The sequence below is a fragment of the Desmodus rotundus genome, chromosome 2 (assembly GCF_022682495.2).
Source record: "Desmodus rotundus isolate HL8 chromosome 2, HLdesRot8A.1, whole genome shotgun sequence".
Lineage (NCBI taxonomy): Eukaryota > Metazoa > Chordata > Mammalia > Chiroptera > Phyllostomidae > Desmodus > Desmodus rotundus.
In genome coordinates, this window is record NC_071388.1 from 24,773,593 (window position 1) to 24,791,231 (window position 17,639).

A 17,639-nucleotide genomic window follows, 5' to 3' on the forward strand; every position below is an offset into this window, starting at 1 on the left:
ATTACCTGACAAGCTGGCTCATTCTCTACAGTTATTTCGATTTTGTTGGGCTTTCAGCCATGCCTGTAATGTTGCTGAGGAGTAAAATATCTTTCATAACCAGAATCATAAATCTTTCTTATAACCATGAGACTATATCTTTATGGCCATAGATCATTTTAGTTACTGTCAGAAAGTGCCATCATACCACATTACAAATGAGAAAACTCAAAGAATACGTGGCTGACAATACCTATTAGGTGTGAGGCAGGAAACTAATTTTTCTTTATCGTAAACCAACATTTCTAATTTCAAATATTTTTAGACACGTAGAATTATTTGGATATGTGTTTATCCAAAATGGAACTTTATTTATTTTGATTAATAAAATATTTAACTTTTTGATGTTTTATTTATTATAAGCTCTCCTCTTGCTATTAAGCATATGTATCAGTAGCAGTAGTTATAGCTTTAAAGCACTTTGCTTCCTTAGAATTCACAGTATCTACTGTATCCTAATTGTGCCGTTCTGATAAAAGCTGGATGTCATAAAACTATACAAGAGGGTTAGCCCCAATGTTTTAGTGTTGCACGTCTCTCCCTAACATATCTGTGCATGGAAGAGCCCTACATAACCGTGGGCTTCAAGTAAGGGCAGTGGAAAGAGAGAGGGGCTTGGGTAGCTTTTGAGCCCTTCTTTGTCTTTTTGTCCTCCAATACATTTTCCACCTTCCTGCTTTGCCCTGTATTGCAGGAACACTGACCCTGGGAGATCATTAAGAGGCTGCTATGCCTGGTAACTTTAGCCAATAGAAGATACTGGAAGGAGACAGGATGCAAGAGAAAGTGAGAAGCCAGGGTCTGTCTCCTCCTCTCACCATGCTTTGGCAGCTTCCCTAGCAGCAACTGCTTTGGCTCCATGGCTCTGCTTCCTCTAGGCAGATCCACTGTGGTTCTAGCTTCATCTGGATGGCCCTTACCCCAGGCTTTGATGCATCACTTCTTTCCCCTGTCTCTCTAGCCCTAAGAGAGACAACTGCTCGTCCCCCCAGCTGCCTCACCTTTTCCTGCTTGCTCTTCTAGTTCCTGTAACACCTTCATAACTAGTCCATCTCCACTATTTCCCAAGTTGCTGTCACAAATACCAGGCCCACCTCCTACTATATGCTCCCTCCTCCAGTATCTTTATTGAACCAAAAGTCATTTGCAATCCTAGGAGAGGGAGAGAGAAGGGAAAGGACACAAGCTAATATGCATCAGTAAAAGTGTTAAGGACAAAGAGACTAAAACTGACTGATAGTTACCAGCATCATACGTGCACATATCTACACATATACATACAAAGATTGAAAAAAAAATGGCACTTAATCTTCTCTGCATAATTGGTCTTTTCTGACCTCTGCTTTCTTTTAAGTCAAAAGCTCAGAGACCCTGGCCAATGTGGCTCAGTGGATTGAGTGTCAGCCTATGAACCAAAGGGTCTCTGGTTTGATTCCCAGTCAGGACACATGCCTGGGTTGTCAGCCAGGTCTCCAGTAGGGGGTGTGCAAGAGGCGACCACACACTGATGTTTCTCTCCCTCTCTTTTTCCCTCCCCTTCTCTCTCAAAATAAATAAATAAAATCTTAAAAAAAAAAAAAAGAAAGAAAGCTCAGAGGGATGGATTCACAATAGTACTGCATCACTATTTTTTCTGCCTAGGACTCTAGGTCCATGGATAGAGTTCATTGCCCTGTCTGGCTACCAAAGATGCAAGGAATATACAATATCCATAGTGACTCTGGCCCCAGTTGTAGGAGTTGGTTAATGAAGCCAAGGGCATGTGCTTGGAGAGCCTGAAACTCCCACTGAGAGTTAATTTTGTTTGCCCATTTCCTAATGGTCTTTGCAGCCATCAGGCTTACTGCTGTTTGGCACTTGATGCATTTTCTTTTTACTTTTGGCTTTTGTTATGCAGGGTTCAGAGCTGAAAGCTTCTACTTCTTAAAACTACTGAGTGGCTTTCTAATGGTCACAGTATGTGGGAACTGGGCACTCTGCAAAGCTAGATAGCATTTGGCACAAATTATACGGGGTAATTTATAACCAATATAACTGCCCTTTCCTGATGAGCAAATCACGAGTGCACGTGTGTGTGTGTGTGTGTGTCTCTGTGTGTGTGTGTTCGCAAGTGCACTGGAGTGAGAGTCAGGTCTGGTGTTTTAAATAAGACCTTCCTCCTCTGTTAAAGGACTATGAATTGACCTAAAATTCATCACCACCATTATGATATGAAATGAACATAATTCTTGAAATTCAAATTAGAAAACCAAGAACATGGTGTAATCTGGGCCACATGTTCCTATCTCTATGGTGACTGTTTCCAAAACCAAGATCTAGGACACGTGTATGGCAAAGCACTTTGTTTAAAAGTGTTCTTAACTCTCACTTACATAATCATCCTCATAAGGGTATAAAAATCAAATCATGTTTTATGCACATTTCGTCATTTTTAAGAGAATTACTTATTTATAAATAAGAATTACCCTAGAAAGTGTCTGACATTGACAAATGCTGTCTTCTCCGCATTCCTCCGAGAATGGTTCTATTTGTGGGCCTTGTTTAATCCTTAGAAGGACTAAGCAAGAATAGAATGGTCACTGGTTCATTGAGAAAATGTAAGCTCTGTGCTTATAACACTGGGATAGTAGGCATTTAAGAACCTGAATTCACAAGCAGTTAAAGCAGGGATTGGATTTTTTAAAATATTCCCCATGTTTTGAACTGCAGCGATATGTGGTTCAAAAAGTTAATTTAAAGTTAATTAAAAAAAAAAAGAAATCACAATACATCGTGTTTCCCCTGTGGAAGAGATATAAACTAAGCTTTCTCAAAACCAGATTAAAATAAGCCTAGTATAAACAAGGCAAATATCTGCCTCTGCTTATGTGTGAGGTTCTATTTATATAGACATATTTATGTATCTGACAACTGCTGTTTTCAGCAAATAACGTAGAGGTGAAGGTCCAGGCATCTTCAGCTGCGACTCTAGGTGTGAAGCTATTTTCTTAATTAATAAACCTTTACTTTTTGGCTGCAAACTCCTGTTGTCTTTTGATTGGGCTTTGATGTATGCAGGCAAACAGACCCTTTTAATTCAGTAACAGCAGTTTAGTGGGGGAAAAATGTAAGTTTTGAATTGCCTTGCATCTCTGCGGGATGATCTATGAGCTATCTAGTCCACATCTTATGTGCGTACACGTTTTCAAGCGAGTGAAGGTTTAAGGAGGCAGTTCCAAGGTAGAACTGAAGTAGAATGAAGGCTGTTGACAAGGGAGTCACTGTTCAGGCTCCCCAAGATGTGACCACCTATTTGAGAACAGTGGGGAGCCTAAATGGGGTGTGCCTTATAAACTCGCTCTGTGTCTGCATTGTGCTAGGAGGGGCCTGTGACCCACAGTGTGAAACCAGGTATCGAAGGTCTGGAAAAGACAAGCACTGAAAGCAACAAAGAGGTTTGAGGACCAATTTCAAGAGTGAAAGGCAGTTCTCCATGCTTCCTTAAAACCAGCTAGAGAGAAAAAGAAAATATACACCAAGAACTTTAACCTTGAGAAGTTGTGGGACTTCTCAAACCTTTGTAGCTTTTCCATGTCTATGACTTATTAATCTGCTTTTTTAGTAACAAGTGCAAGCCCCTTAAAAGGAAGTCTTGCTTCTTCTTGTTTGTAGGAAAAATAGGAAAGAGAATTTGGGGAGACTACATCCAACTTGGTGTCCCAGCTTAAGGGTAAAGAATTCTGAGGATCAGAGAGGAAAAAACGATAGTAAATCCTTAAAGTCTGAGGAAAGGTATTAGAGGGGATTTACTGACTGAGGATGTAAGAAAGAGAGGGAGCCCAGGAGTTAAACATCTGGAACTGGGGCCCTGTGCTCACATAGGGGGCTCATCAGTAGCCCCTTAGAGCTCACTTTTCAAGCTTCCTAACTTGACAAATGCAACAATGCCAACATAGGCTGTAGGAAAAAACCTTTTCTATTAGCAATTTGGTTATTAGGTCTTTCTATCTTATTCTCTAAGCCACCTCTCCTGCCCTATTACAATGCCATTAAGAGCAGAAATGGCCCATTCCTGTCCTTTACGACTCTGTGTCATCTGTACATTCAGCGCCCACACACTTTTCATAAATATAGTAGCAGTACTTCTCACGCTGCCTTCTCAGGGGAATGCCATTCCCAACAGTAATGAAGAAAAGAATGGCCCCAGCGGACAAAAGAATGGGATGTGGGCAAGATGGATTGGGATAGCAAGTTCTCGGTACATTTGTTAAAAAAGGAATTTCTCTCTCAGAACTGAAAGTAACCTCCCAAGAGGTGGAGACCTAACCCTGCTCCAAAGGGGAATTCCTGCTCAGGGCTCTCATTTAAGGTCAAGGGCCAGGTCTCAGCTGAAAATTCCTTCCTGTTAGAGTACAGATTTGTCTTCTGTACGGAGTCATTTTCAAGGAGAGATTTTTTTTCTTTTTTTATCCCAACATTTATTATGAAAATTTTCAAATATACAAAAGAAAATTTTAGAGTGACCACCCATATACTCACCACGTGCATAAACCATAATTCTTGCTTTGTTACATATCTATCCATCTATCCATCCTTCCAGCCATTTCATTGATAACCTACTGTTTTATGCACTTGAAAATGCAGACATTGAAATATTTGTCCCTAAATACTTCAGCATGTATATTGTTAGCTAAAATTTAATATTTGCATATTTTAATGTAAATTTCACATATGATAAAATATACAAATCTCAAGTGTATATCCACTGAATTTCTTCTTAATCTGCTGTGTTTTCACAAATGTGTACATCTGTGGAACCTCAACCCCTATTAAGATACAGTATTTTATATTACATTAAATTCTCTCCCGCATTATCACCATTCCAGAGAGTTCCCTCGTGTCCTTCTTTGTCAATCCCCACCCTCCAATCTCACCTAGATTCATCAATCCTTTTGATTTTTTTAATTAGATGAGAGTATTTTTCATGCTTGTCAAAGAATCGTGCAAATAATGGTTCTGGTGATGAACCTTTGTGGCCAAACTTTAGGGACATTTAGCTTCAACACAAGAAAAATTTTACATTTTTAAATGACTGATTATTGTAGATAAATGAATAAAAGGAGAATCATTCTATCGCATAAATCATCTCCAGCTCCTACTCATTCACATCTAATAGGCTGGATAACAAATAAAGCACACATTGTCCCTGCTTAATAAGTCAGTGATTTAATTTGTCTCATGAGGGAGGGTCATCTAAGGAGTTCTTCAATTTCTGAATACGGTCCCCCTGTGATTATGGGTGTCAGAGTACTGGACAAAAGAAAACAGATTTTGATATTAGCAAATGAGCTCTTTTTGGCCCAGTTACTAATAATACTCACTTTTCACTAATATTATGGTACCCTAGAAAAAATAAAAATACAAGTAGTACATCTTGCCAAATGATTAACCTCTCGTGGGTGGAAGAACCATGAAAGGTATGTTTCATCATCCAAGCTGGGTAGGAAGTTGCTGTTGCATTGTGCTCATCGGTGGTGGCTTAATGGCTTATGAGAGTGAATTCCACTCCTAACAAGTCAACTGGCCCTTTGTCTCGAAAATTAAATGGAAAGTTTCTTTACTGTAGCATCATTACATCCATTGCATAGTTTTTTTCTCTGGTTTTTATTGGTTTTGTTTTCTTGTAGCTAATATCCTTCTTCCTTTTACCCTAGTGAATCACTGTTTATTCTAGTTTCTCTTTATGAAGTCCCTTCACACAGCCCCATGTTTCCTCCCCCCACATCATTTCGTGTTTTATTTCCATCATCAAACGTGCTGCCTCCTCATGTAAATCCCCACCCCCCCATTCTCCCCACAGCTCTCCAGCTTCCCCCTTTTACTTACCATGCTTTTTGTTTCTCTTTCCTGCTGCTTAATGGTTTTCCTGCTGATGAGCTGTGCTCAAAATACTGAGAGGCCCGAAGCACTTGCAAGACAGTTCATTGGGCTCATTGCTCGTTGAGCGTTCCAGAACAGATGGAAGTAGGACTCCAGTCATGCGCAGCAGCTCTTGTGACTGTAAATCTAATAACATTTCATCGGATTGTTGGTTAATGAACCTACATGTTTCCCACTTTTATTTCCTTTTTTTATGTTGGAGTTTGATACCTTGGGAAATTTTTTGAGGGGGACTTATTTTCAGTGCCATCTTTTGGAGGCAGAAGTAAACCCAATGTTTATTCATTTTACACATCAGAATATTGTTTTGTTTGACTAACACTGGGAGGGTGGAGTAATAACAATCACTGATATTTGTATAGCACAATTCTTTATAAATGCACTCTCATGCATTGTCACATTTGAGTCTAATAGCATGACCCTAGCCATTATTTTCATGATTTTCACTTTAAGTCCAAATGTGTGCAGGAATTCCAGTGAGGTGGTGCGTCAGAACAACTATACTTAGTCAGTCAGTACAGAAGCTAAAGAGGAGAATATATCATTTAATATGGCTAATGCAGAATTTCCCTTGTTCCTTCCCTGCTGGGTTTTCCTCCCCTGGATCAGCAATTAGAATACAAAAGCTCTCTCTGAGGCTGGTACCTTCCTTAAACACCGTGCAGTGGTCCGGAAGTTGCTACTGCTATAATTCATCAGACACCTATACATTTGTGCGGGGGCATCAGCCACATCAGTGGCCGCCATGAATATACAGGCATTCCACTTCTGACCTCTAAGATGTACTGCTAGAAAAATTGCGTGTAGGTCAAATTACTGCGCATGAACTCATCTTGTAAAACACACCAGGGTAATTTGCTATTTAATGAAATCCTGAAGTTTATCTTTGGGTAAAGAATTCTTTCATGATGCAGACAAATCCATCTTTTATTTGTAAATTTAGGACTTTAGGCATGAGTTTGTGTGAAATGAAGACACATCAATTTTAATGACTTAAGTAGATGGTAGCCTGAGACACACTTTCGTGAACCACCCAGGGGACCCCAGCAACTGTTCAGTTAAACAAAGGGACTAATTAGTCTCTCTGGAACAGCACAGCTCTGCCATTATTCTTAATAGGAGTTGATGTGAGAATAGGAGGTCCCTTCCCCTCTCCCACAGTGGTTTTGCCTTTCCCAGTAATTGTTTCCTCAGAGTAAACTACAGCTTTATAGTTGTGAGAAGCACAAGGCATTTTTTTCTAACAAACCACATGAGCATCAGATACCCTTGAACTAAACATACAAGGGTACACAAGTGCTTTCCTGCATTTCCTGAAATGAGGTTCAAAATGTTACCTCTAGTCTCTGAATGCTCCTTAAGCAGGCTTTGTACTTCCTAATTTAGGACCTTGGAATTAGCTCTAAATTCCCATTCTCAGTTCATGGACAAACAACTGCCATGTCCTTGGATTATTTACTTCCTCTCCGTTTTCATCAACTTAGGTTATATTCCACTTTCATTAATGAATTTGCTATCTAAACAATAAATAATCACCATCCTTACTGAGAAAGGTATTTCTAAAATGCTCACTGCACTTAGGAAAGTATAGGGTATGGCCAAATTGTGTTGCAGAGGTTGTCCCATCTTCAGTGTAGGCGAGTGTCTTTCCCCAAGAGCCAAGTTCAAGAACTTTAGAGCTACTGTTCCTGATTATTCATAGCCACCTACAGAAATAATTGGGGATGGAGTAAATTTGTCTCAGCTTCCAGGATTCTTGGGAGTTATGCTCTCTGGAAAAACAAATAAAGAGCTGAGTGTCCAGATATTAGGAGATTTTGTTGGCAACACTGAGTTGTACCCCAAGCCAGGAGAGGTAGATACTGTCTAAGTTCAGGCCCTGGAGGCACTTCCATGAAGACTATGAAAGTTCCCAACTTGCAGTAACTTCTCAAGTTTGGTCCATTCTTAACCCCCATCAAACACAACTTGGAAGAAGATATGGAAATTATACTTAGAAAGAGAAAAATTAATGAACTTGGTTTTTACCTTTTTTCCTAGGAGGTCTTTCATCCTATAGTATTCTGTGGCCTCCACCCATCCTTTGGTTTTGTAGCTACACCGAGGTCAAATCCTTTGCTCCCTAAGCCACACCTCTAAAATCCTAAATTCTAGATTTGATCAAACACATAAGAATAGACAAACATTCTTCACCTTTCCTATGGATACCTTTATTTGGGAGGGATGTGGTTTGTAACTGGGCTAGGGATCTTGGACGTGTTTGTTCTGGTAGAAAGATGGTAACTCAGTTCACTGAGAGGGAAAAGGCAGGAAGTGCTGCGTCATGCACACGCTGTTCTGAGGATAACGTCAGCTTCTTGGCCGCGAGTTGGAGTTGGGGAGCATGCAAAGCCTAAAGGCCTTCTGACCCACCTGAGTTGATGGCTGAAATGTATTTAATATTCAACTCCCATGTGTTTAATATTAATCTTCAAATTATATCTCCACAATTATATATACATAAATGTGAAGGTTGCCACAGTGTTATATAAGCAGAATGGAGTGATTTTTTTTTGTCTTTACACTTCTCTGTTTTTTAAATTTTCAAAAAGTAAGCAACATATGCTACCTGTATTTTTTCTTTTTTTTTTTTGAATTGTTCTATTACAGTTGTCCCAGTTTTCCCCCATTGCTCTCGCCTGCCCTGCCCACCCCCTGCTCCCACAGTCAATCCCCACCCTGTTGTCCATGTCTGTGGGTCATTTGTACTTGTTCTTTAAATAGACCTTTCCCCTTCTTTCCTCCCTTATCCCCTTCCACACTCCCCTCTGGTCCCTGTCGGTCTGTTCCTTGTTTCCATGCCACTGGTTCTATTTTGCTCATTTGTTTGTTTTGTTCATTAGGTTCCTGTACTAGGTGTGATCATATGGTAGACAAATGCTACCTGTACATTTATAGATATGGTTATACCTATATTTACCTACATATAAATACTTTTATTATACTTATATTTATATGTGAATATAGGTAGCATATGCTACCTGTGTAATTACTTTTTAATTAAAAATTGTGAAAGGAAAAACAGTAGTTCCTTATTTTGTATCAAAATCTAAATTTCCTTCTCACTATATCTCATCACATACACTTCTCTTTATGTATCATTGTTGGATTTCTTCCTCAACAAAGCACTTTACGTCCTCTGCCTGCCCCGTCTCCCCCTCCTTAAAGTATAACACACTTACTTCTCTCTCCTTGACGGCACCCACATTTCTCAGTTGGATCTCAAATTCACCTTCGCCAACCAATCTTTATGAGCCCATCCCAAAATTCACTTTGCCAAACTTCTGTATTCTGCGCTCATATATATTGCCCATATATTGCTTTTTTAATATAAAACTTCTACTAAGATATAATGCACAAATGGACAAGTGTATCAGTGCCAAGTGAACAGCTAGATGAATCCTCACAGTGAAATCAAGAAACAGAGCACCAGCAGCAGCCAGAAGCTGTCCGCGTGCTCCACTGCCGCCCCCTGCCCCCCCGCCTCCACCACCAAGGGCCACCGTGGCTTCTTCTCACCTGTACAGTATATACATGTCATGTCTGGCTTCCCTCACCCGGCATTATAATGGTAAGATCGATCTATGTTGTTCCATATGGCAATGCTTTCCTATGCGCTTGCATGTGGATGGAGATTTTTAAAGTTTTCATTTTGCGACTATCATGAATAGTGCTGACACAAACACTCTTACACAGGTCTTTCGGAGAACAGAAGACCATTTTTCTTTTAGGTATATCTAGGAATTGAATATATGTGCATATACTTAGCTTTAATACATAATTCCAAATAATTTTCCAAACATGCTATGTTACTTTTTAAATTCTCTCAAGCTGGAGTTCCCCACTGGTAGATGCTGAATGGTCTGGAAGTGTTGATGCCCAGCATGGTGGAGAGCCATGTCGTCATGCCACCCAACTCCCAGCTCTCAGCCTCAGGGTAGACAGTCACCCCACACATCTCCACAAGTGGGTGTGGCAGAGTTTCTTCAGGGCATGTAACTCCTACATCCTAAGGGCTAGCATAGCTCCCGTCATTTCATCAACCCTGGCCGGTGAAAAAGCATGTCATTCTTGTCCCTGTGATGTATTCATAACCAGACATAAACCCTTGAAAGCAAGAATTTTACACTATTTAAGTTTTTTAAATTTCTCAACTCATCCACCTCGCTTTTCACTTGTCTTGAAGAACACACCTTTCGATGCTTATAATACGGTATTAATACCTGACTGTGAACTTCTGTCTGGGACATTGGTGTGTCCCTTCCCTTCCTAGCAGCCCATTTTCCAGTTCCCTGTCACGGGAGCAACATTTTGATTCTGTCTTTCTCTCCTCTTTTCTTTTCTTCTCTACAGTTATGGAGACAGGTAGACTGTATTAGTGAAATGTCTTTACATTAAGAGGGCTTCTTCATCTTTACTTGGGCTCGTAAGTTCTGTTGACACTAAAAGCCATTAGGTGGTTTGATGGAGCATATAGTCCTCTGTATTTTATAAGGGAAAGCTAAATTATATTCTCCTTTAAATGTACTTTATTTTCTTTCTTTCTTTTTAGGCTTTAGATAAAGTGAAATAGAAAGTCTTGTTTGATGAAATGATACCATATTATGTGGTTAAAGTAAGTGCATGTAATGTACGACATTTATATCTCCAACATTCTTCACATGTTTCTTAAATGAGCATCTTGGTGTTAAAATTCTCACCGGTAAGATTCACAGCAGGAGAAGCACGTCCCATAGATACATCTAGGCAAGCGTGGCTGAGAGGCTTTTGCATTCCATTGCTTGAGGTAATTCTTATTTATAAAATAAATAGAAAAATTCTCTCCAAAGTAAGTACATTTTTAGAAATTACATAAGATTTAAGGGAATCAACTGATTTGTCGTTCTAATATTTTTCTGTGACTGTGGGCAAGCTTCTTAACCTGTCTGTATCTCAGTTTCCTCTCATTGCACAAACGGGGGTGTTACCTATCCTGCTCTATTTTACAAAGTGTTGGAAGAATTCCCAATAATGCTATAATAAATATTTTTATGCACATTTAGTCATATTACAAATATGTATTGAGCAGCTATTGACTAGGTATTGTTCTAGGTACTAGGGAAACTGCAGTGATCACAAACAAACCTAAACCCTATCTTTCTGAATTTACATCCCATAAATAAGTAAGTATATATAAAGTGTACTGGTAAACTTTGGAGATATTGAAGGTTTATTTATTTCCAGACCACTGCAATAAAGCAAGTGATATGAATTTTTTGGTTTCTCATTGTATATAAAAGTTATGTTTACACTATACTGTAGTTTATTAAGTGTATGATAGCATTATGTGTAAAACAATTTACATACCTTAATTTAAAAATATTTCATTTTTTAAAGACACTAACCATCATATGAGCTTTCAATGAGTCATAATCTTTTTACTGGTGAAGGGGTTAGGATGGTAATTACTGAAAGTTGGGGTGGCTATGGCAATTTCTTAAAATAAGACAGCAGTGAAATTTTCTGCATCAGTTGAATTTCCCTTTCACAGATGATTTCTCTGGAGCATGCAAGGCTGTTTAATAGAAGTTTATCCACAGTAGAACTTATTTTAAAATTGGAGTTAAGACAAATACCATATGACCTCACTTATAAGGTCGGTCCGGAAAAAGTCCAGCCATTGTTAATATAACAAGAACAGTTTGTGCAGCCAAAGAGAGTGGACTGGGATGCATATGTTTGAACAATGACAATTTCACTGTACTAGTCAGTGGGGGCGGTAGATGCCACTGAGTGAGGATGTATGCTGTGTGGCCATACGCATTCAAAATTACTAAGCAAGTACAGCAACAAATCTCCATCAAATTTTGCATTAAGCTTAAACATTCCTCTGCAGAAACTGTTTGGATAATTCAGAATTTTTTCAGGGATGATGCAATGAGTGCAACGCAAATAAAAGTATGGCAGAAATACTTCAAAGATGGCTGAGAATCTGTTGAAAGTGATCCATGTTCTGGAAGGCCTGCAACAAGCAGAACACCTGAGAATGTTGAACATGTATGGGCTGCAATCAACAAAGCTCAGCAACTGGTAGTGTAAGAACTAGAAGCTGATCTGGAGATTCCAAAAACTACTATGTCCAAGATTTTGATGCAGGATCTTGGCATGAAATACGTCATGGCAAAACTCGTTGGTGGCTTCTGCTACCAGAGCAGAAGGAACATTAGCTGTAGGTGCTAATGACTTGACTCAAACCGCTACCAATGAACCAGATTTGGCACCCTGTGACTTCTTGCTTTTCCCAAAACTAAAATCGCCTTTGAAAGGGAAGAGATTTCAGACTGTCAGTGAGATTCAGGAAAATATAAGGGCGCAACTGGTGGTGATTCTAACAGAGGTTTTTGCAGAGTGTTCTGAACGGTGGAAGAGTTTCTGGAAGAACTGTGTGAGGTCCCAAGGTGTCTACTTTGAAGGGAACTGAGGCATCATTGTCCTATGTACAATGTTACTTGTATCCTCTATCTTCTTCAATAAGTGTCTCTATTTTTCATATTACATGGATGGATACTTTCTGGGCAGACCTCATATATGTGGGATCTAATGAGTAAAAAAACTGATAAACAAAATAGAACCAGGGACATGGATACATAGAACAGACTAACAGATCTCCAGGGGTGGAAGGTGGCTGGATAAAAGAAGAAGGGATTGGCCAAAGAACATATACATATAGCCCATGGACATAGACAATAGTGTGGTAAGGGCTGGAGGAAGGGTAGACAGGGGGAAGATAGTAGACATCTGTAATTGTGTCAATGATAAAAAAAAAAAAATTGAGTCAAACCCTGTCACTGTTTTATCAGTTAAGTTTATGTAATATTCTAAATCCCTTGTTGTCATTTTAACATTTTTCACAGTATCTTCACTAGGAGAAGATTCTATCTCAAGAAACCACTTTCTTTGCTCATCATAAGAAGCAGCTCCTCATTTGTTAACATTGTATCATGAGATTGCAGAAATCAGTCACATCTTTAAGTTCTGCTTCTATTACTAGTTCTCTTGCTATTTCCATAACATGAGCAGTTACTTCTTCCACCGAAGTCTTGAACCCAATCAAAGTCATCTAGATGCCTGTTAAATGTTGATATTTTGACCTATTCCAGTGAATCATGATTGTTCTTAATGGCATCAGAATGGTGAACTTTTTCCAGAAGATTTTCAATAGATTTTGTCAAGGTCCATCTTAGGAATCACTATCTATGACAGCTATAGCCTTACAAAGTGTATGTACTAATTAACAAGAACTTGAAAGTAGAAAATACTCCTTGATGCATGGACTGTGGAATGGACATTCTATTAGCAGACATGAAAACATTAATCACATTGTGCATTTCCATCAGGGCTTTTGAGTGTTCAGGTGCCTTGTCAATGAGCATTGATATTTGTAAAGGAAACTTTTTTCTGAGCAATAGATCTCAACAGTGGGCTGAAAATATTCAGCAGATCATGTTGCAAACACAAATGCTGTCTTCCAGGCTTTGTATTTTTATTTGTAGAGCACAGGCAGGGTAGACTTAGCATAATTCTTAAGAGCCCTAAGATTTTTGGAATGGTAAATGAGAATTGGCTTCAACTTAAATTTACCAGCTGCGTTAGCCTCTAACAAGAAAGTCAACCTGTCCTTTGAAGCTCTGAAGCCAGGCACTGACTCCTCCTCTCTAGCCATGGAAGTCCTAGATGGCATCTTCTTCTAGTATAAGGAAGCACCTGCGATTTTGCTAGATATTGCAAAGTTGCTCCTAAGTTTACAATTTTACACTTTCATGAACTTTTATTTGAGATCCTGTTCTACATTTTTCCAGTTCTTGGTATTTTCAGTCTTTTATATCTTTGGCCATGTGATAGATATGAAATGCTATCTATTGTAGTTTAACTAGGTATTTTCTTAGCTACTAGTGAGCTTGAAGATCTTTTCATATTCTTATTGTTCATTCCAGATTTCTCCTTTTGTAAATTTTGTTCATATTTTAATTTTCTAATATGTTGTTTGATTTTTTTCTTCTATTGACATGGACCCCTTTATATATTTTGAGTATCAATTCTTGTCACTTAAATATGGTGCTACTATATTTTCCATATGCGTGGCTTCCCTACCTTGTTCTTATGATGTTTACTTATGCATAGAAATTTTAAATTGTAATATATTCAGATATGTCAGTCCTTTCCTTTATGGTTTGTTGTTTTTGTCCTCTTTAAGAAATCCTTTCCTATACACAAGATATTTGCTACCTCTATAGTTTCTCCTAACAATCTGAAACTTCAGTTTTTACATTTAAGAATTGTGTCTGCCTGAAATGGTGTGAGGTAGGCATTGTTTTTCCTTTGCCACTTGGCTAACCAAGTCCCAGTCCCACTTTCCTCTTTAGAGAAATGGCAGCTTTAAAATTTATTCTTTCCATATACGTGTCAGTACCTTTCTGAATTCTTTTAATCTCTCCCATTGGTCAGATTTTCTTTCTCTACAACAGTACTACATTATCTTAGTTGCTGCAGCTTTATAATAAACCTTGTGGCATGCACCTTGGGATATACTGGGCTATAAACCTTGAAATACATTGTGCAAATGGACCGTTTCCCCCTCCTTATTTTTCAAAATTGCCTTGGCTATTCTTGACCCTTTACTTGCCCACAAAAAATTTTAAATTATTTTATCAATTTCCATAGAAAACCTCTTGGGATTTTTATTGAAATTACATTGAATTTAGAGATATTAGTGTCTCTATGATACTGAGTCTATTTATTATAAATGTGCCATATTTTTGTTTGTTTAGATATTTTAAATTTTATTTGTTAACATTTTGTAATTTTTATCATATACTTCAACACATCTTTTATTATTAGGGACCATTTTTGCCATTGATTGTAAATGGTGCTTCTTTTTATATTTTTGTATTTTGTCACTATTTGTTCCTGGTGAATAAGGAATGCAATTTGTTAACTTCCACTAATATCCAGTAAGCCTGCTGAACTCTCTTGTTAATTCTAATAATTTTACTATAGATGCTCTTGGGTTTTCTATGTAGAAACTCATATCACCTGAGAATAAGAACAATTTTATTTCTTCCTTTGTGACATACATTTTATTCTTAAATATCCTTCTGATCCAGTGACCAGGTCGTCGGTACAATCTTTAAACAGTGATGGGGGTATTTTTATTTCATTGCTAATCTTGAAAGGAATGAGTCTAACATTTCAGCATTATGTACTTACTATGGAGGCTTTTTATTGATATCTTCTACTAGCTTATGAAATTCCTTTCTTTCTTAGTTCAATGAGAATATTTATCACGAATGGATACTGAATTTTATCAAATGTCTCTTGTGCTTTTATTGAGATAATTGTATGGTTTCACTTTCTAAATTTGATAAGGTAAATTTTATTGGTGAATTTTTTAATTATCATGATGCCCTTTCTAAAAGATTGCTAGAATTAAGTTGCTAATATTTCATAATCAGTTTTCTTTTTAATATTCTCTGTTATTTGGGGGGGATGTCTTTTAATTGGGGAGTGCAGGTCCGTGTTGTGTGTGTGTGTGTGTGTGTTCCAGAGATTGAGGCTGTTCTTTATGCTATTTTCTATATCCTTGCAAAATTTTTGTTCGCTTCCTCTGTCAATCATGAAGACTAATATATTCAGATCTCCCTCAACAATTGTGGAGTTGTCCATTTCTCCCTATAAGTATGTAAATCTTACACTTGAATATTGTTATTAAGCATATACATGTTAGAAATATTACATCTTTCTAGTGAGATGAGCCTTTTATCATCTATGCTGTAATTTGTTATGTCTGATAATGCATTTTGCCCTACAAGCTATTTTATCTAATATTAACTTAGCACATAAGGTCCTCTTTGGTTACAATTTACCAAATGTATTCTTTAGTATCTTTTTTAACATGCTCATGTCCCTGTATTTAGATAGCAGACTGCAGGTGGATTTCTTGTAATCCAGTCTGACAACCTGTCTTTTCATTAGCAAGTTTAGACTGTGCAGAGTCATTGCCGTTTTCATTACATTTATATTCTGCCATTTTATTTTATTTTCTGCCATATTATTCTGTCATGTCTTCCCCTTCTCTCCTCCCTATTTAGAGTGAATTACTTTTATTCTATTTTGCCTTCTCTCCTCTCCTTTGTTGGAATGTTCACTTTTAAAGTCTAAGTTGATCAATAATAATACGTTCCTTCTAACAATAATCAACTTTGATCATTCTCCTCCCTTGCCCATGTTATTGATTTTTCAGTACTTTGCCACCCTTTTTCCTCCACCACAAATTAGTCATTAATACTATTTTGTTACTGTTTTGTACAATCAGAATTCACTTAAGTTTTCCAATTACTCTGTTCATTAGTCCTTCCTGTACTTCCATTTGTTCTTTTAAGATCAATTTTTCAGAGAATGTATTTGTTGGGAGTTCATTTAGTGATTGTCTCAGATTTTTTTCTTTACCATAACATGACTATTATACCATTTTTCTCCAAGGGTAGGTTGGTAGATATTTTCTCTTGGTGCTCAGAACAGTCTTCTGGTTCCTGTGTTTATGCTACAAAATTCTTCTGTCAACCTCATTGCTATTCCTTTGAAATAATCCATCTTTTCTCCCTGTTTTTTCCCATCTTTTCTTTTGTCTTTTATGTTCTACAGCTGCACTTCAGTGTGCCAACATACAGATTCATTATTATTTATCTGCTTGGGATGTGTTGTGGTTCCTGATTCTGGGGGTCCGGTTTTTCAGTTCTGCAAAATCATCCATCAGTATCTTTTTGAGCGTTATCTCTCTCCCACTCTCTTTATTTTCTCCATCTGGTACCCCAGTTAGAGACATTGTTACCTCTTTTTGCCTGTAGACAGAAGTGTTTCATCTACCCTTTGATGGAATGAAGACCCTTCTATGACCCTGGCTTATAAGTAAGAGTGTCAATTTCAACTTCTAATTTTGGAGAGCTCAAGGCTTTGTTTCCTTTTCCCTACCTACGCCTACCTTCTGCATACATGTGTTGAAACACACACTGTCATTGACTAGCATAGGTACATATCCTGGGAGCAGCTGCAGCTTCCCTAACCACTTGCCATTTTGTTTTGTTTTGTTTTCTCCCCCTGGGGCTTCCCTTACGTTCCTGTCCTAGGTACAGACTAGAAGATACTTCTTGCATTTTATTCAGCGTGTGTAGGTGCTTTGTAGTTGAATAGTACACGTGTAAAATCTATACTACAGTTATCACCAAAAACAGAACGCTAGTTTTTATGTTATAATTTAAAAATTCTTCACCTCTTTCCATTGTTTTGATCACATGATTAAAAAAATAAAATTATTATTCCAAAGCACTTTTCATGTATTACAAAATGTTATAGAACTTGTTCTTCCCTACTCTCAGCTAAAGATTTATTTCCCACCTCCTCCTCTCTTCAACCTAAGAACCAAAAGACAAATTACGTGGTGTCAGCACAGGCTGTAGTGTGAGCCCCGCGGGATTAACTCGCTCCCTCTCTTGCCCAGGTGCTACAGTTCACCTGGAGTTTTAAATGCCATTCATTTTGTCACATAATTCCACTAACATTTGTTTATTTATTTATTTAATTGCATTTCCCCCCCCCATACCCTCTGC